Source organism: Schistocerca gregaria, chromosome 2, assembly GCF_023897955.1.
Source record: "Schistocerca gregaria isolate iqSchGreg1 chromosome 2, iqSchGreg1.2, whole genome shotgun sequence".
Taxonomy (NCBI): domain Eukaryota; kingdom Metazoa; phylum Arthropoda; class Insecta; order Orthoptera; family Acrididae; genus Schistocerca; species Schistocerca gregaria.
The window spans coordinates 338,910,926-338,927,236 of NC_064921.1; the positions used below are offsets into that span (position 1 = coordinate 338,910,926).

The window sequence follows — 16,311 nt, forward strand, 5'->3', positions numbered from 1 at the left end:
TTACACAAAAAACCCGTTTCTCATAATTGTTTATGCCGTCGTCTAATGCTCTGTGATGTAGGAGGATCCACACCATATCTAGTACGAAAGTCACACTGAACAGTTATTACTTTAAACGCACTGCGTGAAACGTAGAACTCAAAACGCTTTCTGTTGTCTCGATACCATTTTTACTAGAGGTGAAGTGGGCGTACACTGCTGCCATCTAGCGGGAACCATGTGAAACTCGTGAGTTTGTTCTTTCCAACAGTATGTTGTTCACGTACACATCTCCAATAACATAACAGTTATGATTTTTAAAATCGGATGATTGTTTTGATACACCCTGCACATCACGGACATCTTGCATCCTCATGTGTTAGCCTCTCATGCGACAGTATCGTTGTGCCTTTTTGCAACAGGTCAGTCAGTGCTCGTCCACATATGACACATGTCTCTATGAACAGTCTCCGTGATGAAGATATTCTCCAGTGACCGTCAAGATCATCAGATCTGCCCTTGAAGGAACGTGTGTGAGACTAGCTCGGACGTCAACTCCACCCCAGGGCCAGTTTCCAGGACATCAAGGAACAGTAAAAACAGCTGTGGGCCAGACTGCCTCAGGAGAGGATACAACGGCTTTATAACACCCTGCCAAACCGAAGCAGTGTGTGCATGCACACCAAACGGGGTGCAACGTAATACTGATTACTGGGCTCATGCTGCCAAGTTATTTGTAAATTTCTCTTGATTTTTAATCACTGAAATAACATCACAGACCCTAACAGCCTGTGAAGTTTCATTTTTTTCTCCTTCTTTTCGAATTGCTTCATTTATTTTGTCAGGCAGTGCATTTCCCATCTCCTAATACGCCACATACAGATTTCAGCCACTCTATATCTCGTTTTCCTTACTGCTTTCTTTCCAGGTATACCCTGAGCCACAAAACTCACCCACAGGTTTCATTGCTCACGACTGCAAACAGCCGATCCTTTTATTATTTGTATTTGAAGGATCCGTTTTGACCGTCTGGGTATTCAAAGAAACGACGTGTCTCTGGGAAGAACATCACTTGTCTGGATAAGAATAACAAAAATGAAGCTTGCACATATCCCTTAAGTTACACCCTGCCAATCTTACCCGTAGACACCGATTTGCCTCCTTGATTCGTTGCCCGCCCTAATGATAATGTCGTGTCGCTATCAGCCAAGTGCAAATAACATCGGCGGCTTGTGAATCACAAGCATCGCTATTCGTTTAGTGTGACAAGGCTGTGTGTACCCCACTGTATAACTCTGAAATGAACGCGAATGGGACCCAGGCTCTCGGCACCAGTAGCCAGCAATGGTCTACAAGGATTCGGCCGCTCACCCCGCTGATCAACATTTTTTGGCTTCGGAGTTAATCCATATAGTGATACAAGTAACGATGAAAAATCCCCACACATTAATACGGTGGTACGCCGTCGCATGCAACAACAATCGGTATTCCGAGAGCAAAAATTGCTCAAAAGTGTTTTGCACCATCTGCATATCTGCATAAGACGCACCAGGATGAGAAAATAAACTAGAAAACTAACTTTACTGCAAAATAAAAACAAAACAATAACAAAAATAAAGGCACGCTGTTCGAAAGTGCACATCTTATGTACATCAGTGAAATATAAATTTTCTGTTGGTTAACATTCAGTGACACTCTGTGTGTTATGACAACCTTAGATCCTCCTTGGAATGCTGTCCACAATGTGGTCGAGACATTGCGTTCCCAAGAGTAAGTAGAACTTTCATGTAAGTGAAAAGAATCATGGTATTAGTGTAATTTCGTGATGATGTTACAAACTTGCTGGGATGATGAAGAAGAAGGGTAAATGTGTCAATTTACAGTCGAAAGAGGCCTTGGTCTAGAAACGACCGAGACAGAAGTCTTAAGAGAAAATGGTTCTGATACCTCTGTCAGTTGAATGCATGTATGGGTACTGCTGTTGTTTAAGTCTGTAGCATAGGCAATCCCGACGAGGGGTTCCAACATGACGGAGCCCCACCTCATTTGGAACTGAGGGTTCGTGAACAACTGGATCTAGAGTTGCCAGATTAAATTGACAAAATTACCGATCACCGCCTGGCGAAACGATTTGCTGAGCGGAGAGTAAACACAATAAAACAGTCAGTAAAAATAAAAAATTATATTTATTATTGTTAGTTTTAGCTTTAAACAATTTTTTTTGCTTTTAATTTTTTGGTAAAAGTCGTTGCATGTTGCAAACTTCAAATTACAACGAATACATAATTCTGCTTTTACCACATCTATACTCCTGATACTTTGTTGCCGGCCGCAGTGGCCGAACGGTTCTAGGCGCTTCAGTCTGGAACCGCGCGGCCGCTACGATCGCATATTCGAATCCTGCCTCGGGCATGGATGTGTGTGATGTCCTTAGGTTAGTTAGGGTTTAAGTAGTTCTAAGTTCCAGGGGACTGATGATCTCAGAAGTTAAGTCCCGTAGTGCTCAGAGCCATTTGAACCATTTGATATTATGTTTTTATAATAGGAGTTTCATCTCCGCTAAAAACGATTTCGTCCAAACGAGTTTGTGGCCGTAGAAGTTTGACTTTGTAGTAGTTCAAAAGTTTTACTTAGTTAACGGACATCTTCGTAAAAACTGTGTTTATCACTGTCGTCTTCAGTGAACGAGTTACCAAATGTTTATGGATTTGAGTTTGCAAATCAATAAATAAATTAGTGACCTGAATGGAATCCTGAAAATACCGAACCACATCCACTTCCGTACCGAACACGGGGCTGCAACACCGAACAGTTCGGTAAAATACTGAACGCCTGACTAGCCAGCCTGGATCAAACATTCCCTGAAAAGTGAGCAGGCAGAGAGACGCCTGTATCGTGTCCAGCATGTTCACCCGATCTCAGCCCACTTAATTTCTTCTTGCGGGGCCACGCGAGAAGTCTTGTGTATGAGACGCCTATCGAGTCTGAAGAGGGTCTCCTGGCAAGAATTCTCGCTGGCTGCGATGCTGCTCAAACGACACCGGGGGGGGTATTAAAATGGGTAACACAGGTCGTTGTGCAACGATGAAATGCCTGAATTGGCGCTGGGGAACGCCATTTTGAACACATGCCGAAAATGTAGGAGCTTGAGAAACTTGTACAGGTAAATGGAATTCATTATTACTGTTCCGTATACTTACGATTGTCGGTCTGTCTGACATTAAATTACATGCGTCGTTACTAGTCCATCAACAGCGGAAGTTATCTGAAGGTATTGAGGAGTTTTCAGCGTGAATTCTATACGTCATGACTAAGGTTCGGAAGTTGTGGCCCTTGGTTTGAGCGATACACAAGGCTAAGGCGGAACTTGAGTAGATTTTCGCTTATACTTTTCGAATCGTTCGTTTACGGCCAAGGATCCCTTACCTCAAACTGATAAATTCACCCTTCTCCATCAACCCTGAATGCTTGTTACATAATTTCGGAATTAGCCTGCGTAATACAATATATTGAATTAACAATAAACTAGCACTATAATGCTTTACCTCCATTCATACCTATGCCAGCTAAGTTTAATGAAGTAAATTATAAGGAAAGTTGCTACTCTGAAACTGTTCAGTCTGCTGTTTGTAGAATACAATACTGGCCATTAAAATCGCTACACCAAGAAGAAATGCAGATGAAAACGGTTATTCATTGGACAAATATATTATACTACAACTGACATGTGATTACATTTTCATGTAATTTGGGTGCATAGATCCTGAGAAATCAGTACCCAGAACAACCACCTCTGGCCGTAATAACGGCCTTGATACGCCTGGGCATTGAGTCAAACAGAGCTTGGATGGCGTGTACAGGTACAGCTGCCCATGCAGCTTCAAAACGATACCACAGTCCATCAAGAGTAGTGACTGGCGTATTGTGACGAGCCAGTTGCTCGGCCACCATTGACCAGACGTTTTCAATTGGTGAGAGATCTGGGGAATGTTCTGGCCAGGGCAGCAGTCGAACATGTTCTGTATCCAGAAAGGCCCGTACAGGACCGGCAACATGCGATCGTGTATTATCCTGCCGAAATGTAGGGTTTCGCAGGTATCGAATGAAGGGTAGAGCCACGGGTTGTAACACATCTGAAATGTAACGTCCACTGTTCAAAGTGCCGTCAATGCGAACAAGAGGTGACCGAGACGTGTAACCAATGGCACCCCATACCATCACGCCGGGTGATACGCCACTATGGCGATGACGAATACACAATTCCAATGTGCATTCACCGCGATGTCGCCAAACACGGATGCGACCATCATGATGCTGTAAACAGAACCTGGATTCATCCGAAAAAATGACGTGTTGCCATTCGTGCAACCAGGTTCGTCCCTGAGTACACCATCGCAGGCCCTCCTGTCTGTAATGCAGCGTCAAGGGTAACCGCAGCCATGGTCTCCGAGCTGATAGTCCATGCTGCTGCAAATGTCGTCGAACTGTTCGTGCAGATGGTTGTTGTCTCGCAAACATCTCCCTCTGTTGACTCAGGGATCGAGAAGTGGCTGTACGATCCGTTACAGCCATGCGGCTAAGATGCCTGTCATCTCGACTGCTAGTGATACGAGGCCGTTGGGATCCAGCACGGCGTTTTGTATTACCCTCCTGAACCCACCGATTCCATATTCTGCTAATAGTCATTGGATCTCGATCAACGCGAGCAGCAGTGTCGCGATACGATAAACCGCAATCGCGATAGGCTACGATCCGACCTTTATCAAAGTCGGAAACGTGATGGGTACGCATTTCTCCTCCTTACACGAGGCATCACAACAACGTTTCGCAGGCAAAGCCGGTCAACTGCTGTTTGTATAAGAGAAATCGGTTGGAAACTTTCCTCGTATCAGCACGTTGTAGGTGTCGCCACCGGCGCCAACCTTGTGTGAATGCTCTGAAAAGCTAATTATTCGCATATCACAGCATCTTCTTCCTGTCGGTTAAATTTCGCGTCTGTAGCACGTCATCTTCGTGCTGTAGCAATTTTAATGGCCAGTAGTGTAGTAATGCTAAGTAGCTGGATTAAGATCTTCGAAACAGGCAGTAGCCTAATACTTGAAAGGAAGAGACGATTTAAGATCTTCGGTTTGTGGAACTCACACTTAGCCGGCAAAGTTCTTGAGGTACTCGTCTGTCTACACTATCCACTGGAGTGTAAAGCATAATACAACGATCTTCACCCACTATTGGTAATGAAACCCTGAAGGAGCACTCATGTGTTGCCGAAACTATAACTACAGACGACGAACTCAGTAATGACAAGGAGGGTTCATGACTTCCATTGCGCCCTCGGTACGCACACACCAAGAGTGAATCCCTCGGCGCAGATACCAGGATTATTAACCTAAGAGCCGGCAACTGTTTAGGAAGTGTTCCTTCAAACTTCTTACTTCCCAATACACCATCCTTCTCCAGCCTCTGTAGATAAGGCGAATTTTGATAGGAGAAGCCAACAAAGACGCCGAGCGCAGAAGTTGGAGATTAGTGGAGGGAATTGTTGGTGGCAGTGGGTGGGGGCCGGGGCCATTGGTTAGCGCAGCAGCCCTCCCCCCTCCCCCCTCCTTCCCTCCCTCCAGGGCCACGCTTTCGCTTTCAAAAGGCGGCCGCGACCAGCGCAGTCTGCAGCACAGATCTTCGCGGACAACACTCAGGTGAGGGCCAACCACTGCGCTGCAGCGAGAACGCCTCTAGGTGGCAGCCTATAACAGAACGCTCTAGGGCAGCGTTTCTCAACCGCCCTGTCGGGACACTTTGGTGTGTTGCGAGATTTTTAATGTCTTCGGGTCTTTCGCAGATGAAATGTCTACAACATAAAAAAATTTATCGTCAAATTTTTTTTGGAATAACCCAATTTACAAGGAATCGCCCCTCGTTATGCGCGACTAACACAGCGCTCGCTGCTTCGCTCATGTTTGCTTAGTAATCACAACAAAAATAATTTTATAAGCGTATTTTTCGCCTACTGAAAAATTGATGTATTATAGAGTTTCTTCTTTTTCCACGCGATTCTGGCTAAGTCGACTTACAGTAGTAACTTGTAAATAGTTTTACGTGATTTAGTCCATAAATTACAACACCTTCTAAACTTTTCACACTAATTAAAGCCATTGAAGCTTGATCTTTTCCTAATGTACTTCTGACCAACAACCAAAAAAAAAAGACAAATCGGATAAGTGCTTTGTAGTTATTAGCGCCTGTCTTACACCTAGAACTGAATTGCCGTGTCTTAAACAGGTATTCTTGTGCATAGTATCTCCCTTAAACGTACTTTCATACTGAAATATTTTCATCTAACTTTTCATCCCCTGTTTCACTTCCTTAGGAGATGCAAGTTTCAAAAGCGCTGCAAAACGTACTTTTTTATTTCTGACCGAGAAGTCAAATGCTAATTTTCATAGATGCAGCTTTAAAGATGCTTTAGCAGTTTTTTTAACAACACTTTATTTTAAAAATAAACTTCTGCCTACTACTTGACCCCCGTAGAGGTTGAATTTCCAAAAACGTGGAATTACGTTTTTTTTTAATTTCCGACGGAGAAAGCAAATACCAATTTTCGTGGTTGCAGTGTCAAAACTGACTTAATGGCGATATATTTTCAAAAAGCCTTTCATCCCCTATTACAACCCCTTAGTGTTTGAATTTCGAAAAACATTGAAACACGTTTTTTTTAATTTCTAAGCGAGAAGTCAAATTCCAAATTTCATAAATGTCGCTTTAAAAATGCTGTAGCAGTTCTTTAATAAGGATTTATTTTTAAAATAACTTTCGCTTACTTTTTCATCCTTTTAGTGGTTGAATTTCGAAAAATGATAAAATAGGTGTTTTTTTATTAATGTCGACAAACCAGATTCAAATTTTCGTAGTCCTATCTCAAAATCGACTTAATAGCGAAAAACCTTCAGTCCTCTACTTCTCCCACTAGGGGAGAAACGACGCCTGCAGTAAAAGATTAACCCAAATTCCAAGTTTCTGTTCTTAGCGTTTTGGGCTGGGCGATAATGAGTCAAACAGTCAGAACATTCCCTTTTATATATAGAGTTTATACACATATTAATAAAAAATCTATTTTATGTACTTTACGCGTTTGCTCTTTTGCATTTAGGGTAAAAAATCAGATGTAGGGTGTCGCGAAAAAAAATAATAAAAATTGAGAAATGCAGCTCTGGGCACATTCTAGGCAACGAGACATCTGGGAGCAGCCACGCGAGACAGAAATCGAAAACGTCGATTCTGAATGCTTTTCGGTTACCACTTAAAGCTGGCAGACAGCTCAATGTTCAATGCCTATAAAGAGAGACAGCTTATCGATGTATCGCATGTAGCACAACTAAGGTCCCAGCAGCTGTAAGTGGCCATTTTTGTTGGGGGGGGGGGGGGGTGGAGGCAGGGGGGAGAAATTAACCATTGGACTGAAAATAACACTATTTAAGATTATGTGCGTATGATTGAGCAGCTCTAGAAATGACAGATTAATCACATAATGCTCCATGTAGTTTAACGTTTGAAGAATATGTTCCACGTAACTGTACATTACTATATCACTTCTTACTTATTACCAGTTGGCACAAGAACTTTATTGACAAGTTGTGTTTTACTATGTTCGGCTGTGCATTATTAAGAACCTGCACCATGACATATGACTAACAGACTGTCTGCCTCACATTGTCAAAATAGCTCGCCTAAAAATCGATTGCTAACATACTCTCGTGCCAAACGATGTATGCCACTCGGCGAAATATTCGGATAATCGCAATATATCCCGAAGTCTTGACAGCTGTTCATTCGAAACTGTCCACAGCCCGGGGTCTACTATATATTAGTTATAGCAAAGGTTTGTGTTGCTGCCTGTTTGCGAGGTACCGGGTTCGATCCCCGGCCGGATCGGAGATTGTCTTCACTTGGGGACCAGGCGTTTGTGTTGGCCTAATCATTTCATCTCACCTTCTTCACAAAGACGTGCAAGTCCTTGAAGTAGCCTCAAACTGAAAGCATTGTACCAGACAGCCGAACAACCCCAGACGGGATCTCCTGACCGATAATCCTATACCATATCTCATCTGAAATAAGCTAGGCCGTAATGTAGCTCAATTATTGCTGCTTTTGCAGTCATGGCCTACGCTGCTTTCGCTGATTGTGAGTTCAGCCACAGTTGAGTTTTTACTGTACAGCGTGTGTATTTACTATTTTTCAAAGCTTCTGTGTGAAGTTATCACGAACGTTAGAAGTTAAAAATTTTAGTCACAGCATGTATAATTATTCCTCAAAATCATCAGATGGAGCCTATTGTGCCGCGACTATTGCTATTACTTTCCTATCAATTCTACTTCTACAAAACAAGCTTCAAAATACTAATCACTACAAAATCAGAGGGTGTATTTTGTATTATTTCTTAATTCAACTCCACATTACTTACCAGACTAGTTCGTGGTTCCGTAATAACTACAAATTCCAGCGCACAGTTCTTACTCAACTAGGGCGAAGTGAAACGAAACAAAACTGCACGACAACACTTAATAACTAGAGAAATGAGTCGCAGCCATATTGTCACACATCGCTGATAAGCAGCCAGTTAAACACAGCAACCACGAATCGCAGGTGATCCATCATCAGACTGCATGGGATTTTCATGTGATCAGTACTGATCGCAGTGATTTGCCAACACAAGTGCGATCTACGAAGTGATCGGTTGCCGATGCGACGGATCGCTACATACGTCGCTGGCATGTGGAGCGAGCGAATAGTACTATTATTTGACGAAACAGTGGGAAGTTAGTGTTCATTAGCAAGCAAGCAATCTTGAGAACAATATTTCAATAGGCGGAAGGTCCAACGTGAAGAGCAAAGGAAAGTGATGAAAAGTTGAAAGTCTTAGTGATATTTAGGCAGTCTTCAGCCAGCTGAAAAGCTATATTTGTGATCCGCCATACTGAAGCTTTAATTTTAAATTCTATTTTTTTTTATAAGGTAGTGTAGTTTCTATTCTAATGGGAAGAACGCCAGTACTTCATTATAATCACCCTGAACAGTTTTCTCAGTTTATAGGTCGTCTCCGCGGTCTCGGAGTACTGCTACCCGGTACGCTAGAAGTCGCGGGTTCGAATTCAGCCTCGTACATTGGTGGGGGTTTCAAATATGCCAATACTTTGTGTACATAGAGAGTCAGAATTAAAATAGACAGAAATGGGCAAAAGATTGTGTGTGACTGCGTACGAATGAATAACGAGTCTAAATATTAACGTTCTTGTTGTTGGGGGGGGGGGGGGGGGGGGAGGGGGTTGGGGTTGTTTGGGGGAAGAGACCAAACAGCGAGGTCATCGGTCTCATCGGATTAGGGAAGGAAGTCGGCCGTGCCCTTTCAGAGGAACCATCCCAGCATTTGCCTGGAGCGATTTATGGAAATCACGGAAAACCTAATCAGGATGGCCGGACGCGGGATTGAACCGTCGTCCTCCCGAATGCGAGTCCAGTGTGCTAACCACTGCGCCACCTCTCTCGGTCCTTGTTGTTGGTATTGTCTTTAGGCTGAACAGTGGTTTGATGCAGCTCTCCGCGTCGTCCCATCTCTACAAAACTAGTACAACCTACATCGACTTCAGCTGCTTACTGGAGTCAAGGCGTGGTCTCTCTCTACTGTTTTCAAACCCCACACTTGCCCCTGTTACCAAATTAACATTCTTCTTTTATGTCTCGGGATGTTTCCTATTAATCTACTCCTTCTTTCAGTCAAGTTGAGCCACAAATTTCTTCATTCTTCATTAGTTATGCGTTGTACCCGTCTAATCTTCAACATTCAAATGCTTCGATTCTCGTCATATCTGTACTGTTTATCTACCTATTTAGTTCTCATGTAAGGCTGCAATTCAAGAAAGACTTCCTTCCACCTCTATATTTATTAGATGCTAACGTGTCTCCTTAGTTTTCATTGAAAAAATGATTCAAATGGCTCTGAGCACTATGGGACTTAACTTCTGTGGTCATTAGTCCCCTATAACTTAGAACTACTTAAACCTAACTAACCTAAGGACATCACAAACATCCATGCCCTAAGCAGGATTCGAACCTGCGATCGTAGCGGTCATGCGGCTCCAGACTGTAGCGCCTAGAACCGCCCGGTCACTCCGGCCGGCTCGTTTGCAGTGAAGTTTTACTTACTCTTGTCATTTTGCGTGGTATATATTCTTTAGTTCTGCTATAGTTAATCCAGATATCAAAACTCGTCTACTATTTGTAGTGTGGAGACAACAAGGACTAATGCACTGTAAGAACCAGATGACCTAATTGAATGGCTACGTAGCCGAAAGCTAGTTTTGATAATAATAAAAAAACTGGTTAAAGCGCCCCGTGATGAATGATGGGAAAATTTCAGCAGTTCTGACAGGTTTTACCACCTCCGGGTATCAAGACTTGTTGCTTTATACGATAGTGAGTGATTAGGTCAATAGCTCGCAAACCGAATAGGTTGACGCAATTGTGCACTGAACTCGCATTCACCAGGAATTCGAATCCCCGTGGTTTCTTAAATCGATAAGTCAAATACCGAGACGTTTATTTTCAAATCGTCATGGCCAAATTCCTTCCCCATGTTTGTCCTTGTATTGATGATCTCTCCATCGACGATCCGTTAAATCTTGATCTTTCTTTCTTTCTTCGTCCATTCCGTAATACCGCCAAACTAAAGTCATTATTGGGTTATGTGTTCGGTGACAGTTGAAAATTTTGGAAAGTAACAAAACATCAAAACATCATTTCCTATTCTTGCAGTGTCAGGAGGATAGAACGGATAAGGTCAAAAGATACCCGAATCGAGGAGTGTGTTATAACTGTGTCGTTGTTAACACAGTATGCATTTTCTATCTGAAAGGACTCCATTGGAAAGAAGTCTGCATTGTAAGGTCGTTAGCCTCAGATGACCTCTGCAGTTGAGGGAAATGTTACTCGTTTTATCGTTTTGCAGGGAAGTCTCGTTACCAGAAGAAAACGTTTGATGAAATTGGATGCATGAAGGTTTTGCCCGTATTCGTCTTCAGTTGTCCACCTTGCTTTCCTTGTCAGGGCAGCAGACAATTACGTGGCTGGTCCACTCTAAGCCTCACTATGCCTTCTGAGTCGCCAAGCCCTGTGGTACACGTATGGCAAGAATATTACACTCTAATGTACACATGAGCGATGGCGCTCGCTTCAGATGTTACAGATTCTAGTTCTCGATAGTAAAAACATTTTCAACATTAGCATTAGGGCGTTACGGAGAGGACAGGTGATAACGAACGACTCTGACCACCATACTCTGTGCGAAATCCTGGGTTAAATTCCATATCTCCTGCAGTTTGCCATGGACTGAGGAAATGACAGCGCTAATGGTAATCTTGTCAGTCTGATGGGGGATTTGATCTCGGCGGCCGCCTTGATGTTATTCGAGAGGGGTACGTTGTGTGAAAAGCACCGTGTTTCACCCTCTACCTTCTTTCATCATCACGCGACATTACACTATACATACCCTCTTTGCATTCACCTGCGCTCAACAGATAACTTAAGACAATGCTCTAACACTTCGAGAAGGAATAGAGGCATTGTGTGTTAAGGAAGAAAAACCTTTCCAGTTAGGTGGCTTAACTTACCCCTCGGGGGTCTGCCAGCCTTTCATGCCATAAGACATTGGTTTCCAACCTCTCTGAGACTGTTACCCACGAGTGTAATCTGATATTAGCTAATAACCCTCTCCTACCTTGCACAACCATTATCAGCATTAGCGCCTAACTAAACTTTAAAATGAAAAAGTATTTTCTCTGAGCACTTGAAAATGACGAAAGATAAATAATATTTATGTAGTTTTATGGTTGTTTTATTAAACCACGAACTAATGAGTCAATGAGACAACTGATACTCCTTATTTCTAACTATCTTTTTTAATAGCCTGGCTAGCTGACAAATCTGATATTGCCCAGGTATACATTTTGCTAAATTTCTATGACAAACGAAAAACTTCCTTTTCGTGTACACACCTTTGAAATTATGAAGCGGTGGTATAAAGAAATATGCATAATGTACAAACGTATAAGTACAGCATCCAAATTAAGACACACTGTAAGCAAAACACAAATCCTGTATAACGTTTATGTAACTCAGAATTTGAGTATAAACGACATTTCTAGTAGGCCGAGTGCAGCTGCTTCGAGGGTCTACAACGCGATTTTGTTAACGTCTCTATGGCAACGCCTCTTCATAACTCTATAGGCAGCTATTGTTTCCGCCTACAGCCGTTGGCGTTTCGCAGCTGAAAGCTGTTAATTGTGCTGCCAGGTGTCAGGGATTTCCTTGAGTTGACTCGATGTAGAAGTGTCTTAGTAGTAAGGAATAAATGTATTAAAACGAATAATGAGACATTTTTTGACGCGTCTCAGTGTTTATGACGTCTTATATCTTGAACTATGTGTTGCCACAGAAGAATGCTGAAGATAAGGTGGATAGATCATGTAACTAATGAGGAGGTATTGAATAGGATTGGGGAGAAGAGACGTTTGTGGCACAACTTGCCTAGAAGAAGGGATCGGTTGGTAGGACATGTTTTGAGGCAACAAGGGATCACAAATTTAGCATTGGAGGGCAGCGTGGAGGGTAAAAATCGTAGAGGGAGACCAAGAGATGAATACACTAAGCAGATTCAGAAGGATGTAGATTGCAGTAGGTACTGGGAGATGAAGAAGCTTGCACAGGATATAGTAGCATGGAGAGCTTCATCAAACCAGTCTCAGGACTGAAGACAACAACAACAATGTGTTGTACAATGACATGTTTGTGTAGATGCATTCAGCAGCATATGTGGATACTGTCTTCAAAATGTGTTGCGAATAGAGTCAGTAGTAAAGAAGTAATAAATGTAAACGTCATGCACAATGCGGCAGATTTTCACGCATCTCAGTGTTTATGACGTCATATCACCTTAACCGTGTGTGATACCATGATATAATTGTGTAGGAACATTTAGCGGCATATGTAGATACTATCTGTAAAATTTATTGCGAATACGGTCAGTAGCACAAAAGTAATTTATATTAACGTGGGCCATGATGCGGTAGTTTTTACTCACCTTATTGTCTATGGTGTTATATTTCCTTGACTGTGATAGGTAGGTGGCTCTTATCGCATAGCGATTGTTGCTCGACAGTAAGGCGTATGTGAACCAAGTTCGCTTGGAATCGGTCCGGTGGTTTAGGAGGTATGAAACACGGACACGTATGTACATCAGTTTTTGTAATATCTGTGGACGATGTCGCAGTTCTCGGTCAATTGCTAGTGCTACCTTTAACTTCTACGAAAAGAATGCTAATTATCCACCTTGAGGGTAGACAGTTGTTAACAAAGCATGCTTCCTCTGCACCACTCCTCTCTATAGCGACATTTGCTTCACTCACGCCCTGCACGCCCATTTGTAATCAACCAAATTAAAATGTGTGCACTATACTTCGGCCTTTCGTGTGTGTAAATCATTTGATTGTTGGACTCCTTATTTGTATAAACCAGAAGACTTCAGACTGTCAAAGCGTTGTGTCTGAGCACAGCCAATAATAATAATCATAATAATACAGTGTAGACCCTACAGTACTGCAGTTGTGTTGTGTTGTCAATTAGAAGGCATTATCATGAGATATTTAAGCATATGTGATGCACATATGTCAATTTTACTGTCATAGATACACGATACAAACTTCAAAGTGTGTGTATTGTGGGTAGACTGGGTGAGGAGGTTGATGTCCATACATTCGTTTCGCTAACTTTAGTCTCCACCACATTGCATCACGCATTAATGCTTGTATTTGAAAAAAAAAAAAAAATGTAACTATTTGTAACTTACATACACACTGTTACATACAGTCTTATGGAATACTGATATAAGTAATCGTCTTTCAAATGTAATTTAATTTCGTGACCGAAAAATATTTGAACCCTTTTATTTTTACCCTCATAAAATTAAATTTTACCCCTCACGGGCTAATTATCGCCAGTCCGCAGCTCGTGGTCGTGCGGTAGCGTTCTCGCTTCCCACGCCCGGTTTCGATTCCCGGCGGGGTCAGGTATTTTCTCTGCCTGGTGATGACTGGGTGTTGTGTGCTGTCCTTAGGTTAGTTAGGTTTAAGTAGTTCTAAGTTCTAGGGGACTGATGACCATAGATGTTAAGTCCCATAGTGCTCAGAGCCATTTGAATTATCGCCAGGTTGGGATCCACTGCCATAAGACTTAATTTTTACCACTACGCTGTCACGTATATCCCATGTTCTGTACAGTGTCGTCGTGACGTTTATTAGACGAAAAATTTTGCACACTGACAAGTAAAGTAACGACAACAGAAACAGGTCTGCTCTCTGCTTTAGTACACTAGGCACATTTCACTACAGTTTCGACGCACGCGCAGTAAAGCTTGAAGAGTTGTTTACGAATGCGGACTGAGTTATTTTAGTAGCGCAGTACACGTAACTTCGAATACTTTCACCAACAGCGACTGGGATAGTGTTGTCACGCTATTATTGCGCTAGCGATGCGGAACTGCTACCAATTCTTCCGCCAAAGTAAACTGCACTTACCGAAACGCTTCGGGCTTGACATAGCAGCTCCTTTTGCCCTTTATGCTCAAGTATTATGACCTCTTTGGAGAAAATCTGGAGTATAGGAATCGACAAAGTTCTTGTGAAACTTTTCTCGCTCTGTTTGCCCCGTCAGAGAGCCGCAGCCAACAGCATCCAAGCTGATGTCATGTTCTTGACTTCTGAAAAGTATTCGGTACAGGTACACACTGTCGTACTGTCGTTTAGAGAACGAAATACAAACTAACCGAGTACAGGACCAAGTTTGTGACTGGATTCAACGACCCCCTAGCAGATAGAACTCGACCCTACATTAACGGGACCAAGTCGACCGATACAACGATAATTTTTCGAAAGTCCTCGGGGAGTGTTACAAGATCATTCGTGTTTACTGCGTATATAAATGTTTCAATGGAAAACCTCGGAAGTCCCAAGTGACTTTTTGCGTTCGATGCTGTTTATACGAAGACTGCAATGCACGAGGACTGTAACGAAGTACAGGATGACCTGCGGAAAATCTACTTTTGGTATTGGGACTTACATTGACCCTGAACGTAAATAAATGTTAACATATTGCACATAAATACCCGTAGAGATCCACCCGTTTTGGACTATACTGATGGCGGTGTATTGCTGGAAACAGTAACAACAGTAACATACCTAGGAATAACCATTTGCAGCCCCCTAAAGTGAAATGACCACTCTTTATAAACGACGTAGCCTGTCCGATGTTTCTCGGTATGCGTTTATTTCATTCTTCTATTAGTCCATCTCCTCCTTCCATGTCTCTCTCTCCATCTCCACCCCCACTCCCCACTCTCTGCCCATCTCCTTCCCCCTTCCTCAGTCTCCTTCTCCCCCTGTATCCGTCTACCTCTACCCCCTCTGTCCATTTTCTCCTCCCCTCTCTAATTCCATCTCCTCCTCCCCCTCTCTTTGTCCATTTCCTCCTCTTCCCTTTCTCTGTCCATTTCCTCCTCCTCCATCTCTCTGCCTATTTCCTCCTCTTTCCTCTCTATGTCCATTTCCTTCTCATTCTTCTCGTTGTCTATTTCCCCCACCCCTATCTCTGTCCATCTCCTCCTCATATCTGTGCCTATTTCCTTCTTCCCCCTCATTATCCTTCCCTGTGCACGTTATCTTACTCGCCCCAATAGAGGCGCTGCAGCTACTTACCCCTACAGTATTTTTTTCGAGTAGTGACTAATATGTGTACCAAATTTGACTGAAATCGTTCCATTGATTTAGGATGAGCTTTTTATCATGAAGAAGTAATAAATTAAAATTTCTTGCAGGGTGCGTCAGTTTCTCACGTTGGTCATTGTTTATGACGTTATATCTCCTGAATCATGAGTCACAGAATGATACACAATGAAATGACAAAACTCATCGGATAGAGACATGCCACATGACGAGAATTAACAGACTTAGAACATGGAGCGGTAGTTACAGCTTGACGCATGGGACATTCCAATTTGGAAATAGTCAGAGAATTCAGTATTCTGAGATCTACAGTGTCACGAGTGTGCCCACAGTATCAAATTTCAGACATTACCTCTCACCACAGACAACACAGTGGTCATTGGCCTTCACTTGATGACCGAGAATAGCTGCATTTGCTAGAGCTGTTAGTGGTATCAGACAAGCAACACCGAATGAAAAAACCGCAGAAATCAATGTGGGATGTACCATGAACATATCCGTTAGGACAGTG

At 42.7% G+C, this 16,311-nt stretch overlaps 1 protein-coding gene across 1 annotated transcript in view; it reads left to right on the top strand.

Annotated features, from left to right (window-relative positions):
• Positions 1 to 5,606: 5,606 nt before the first annotated feature.
• Positions 5,607 to 16,311, top strand: part of LOC126337000 (putative defense protein Hdd11) — a 50,975-nt gene continuing 40,270 nt past the window's right edge. Inside the window, exon 1 of the mRNA XM_050001241.1 lies at positions 5,607 to 5,672. The gene's annotated coding sequence lies outside the window, so the exon portion shown is untranslated. The remainder of the gene's footprint in view (positions 5,673 to 16,311) is intronic.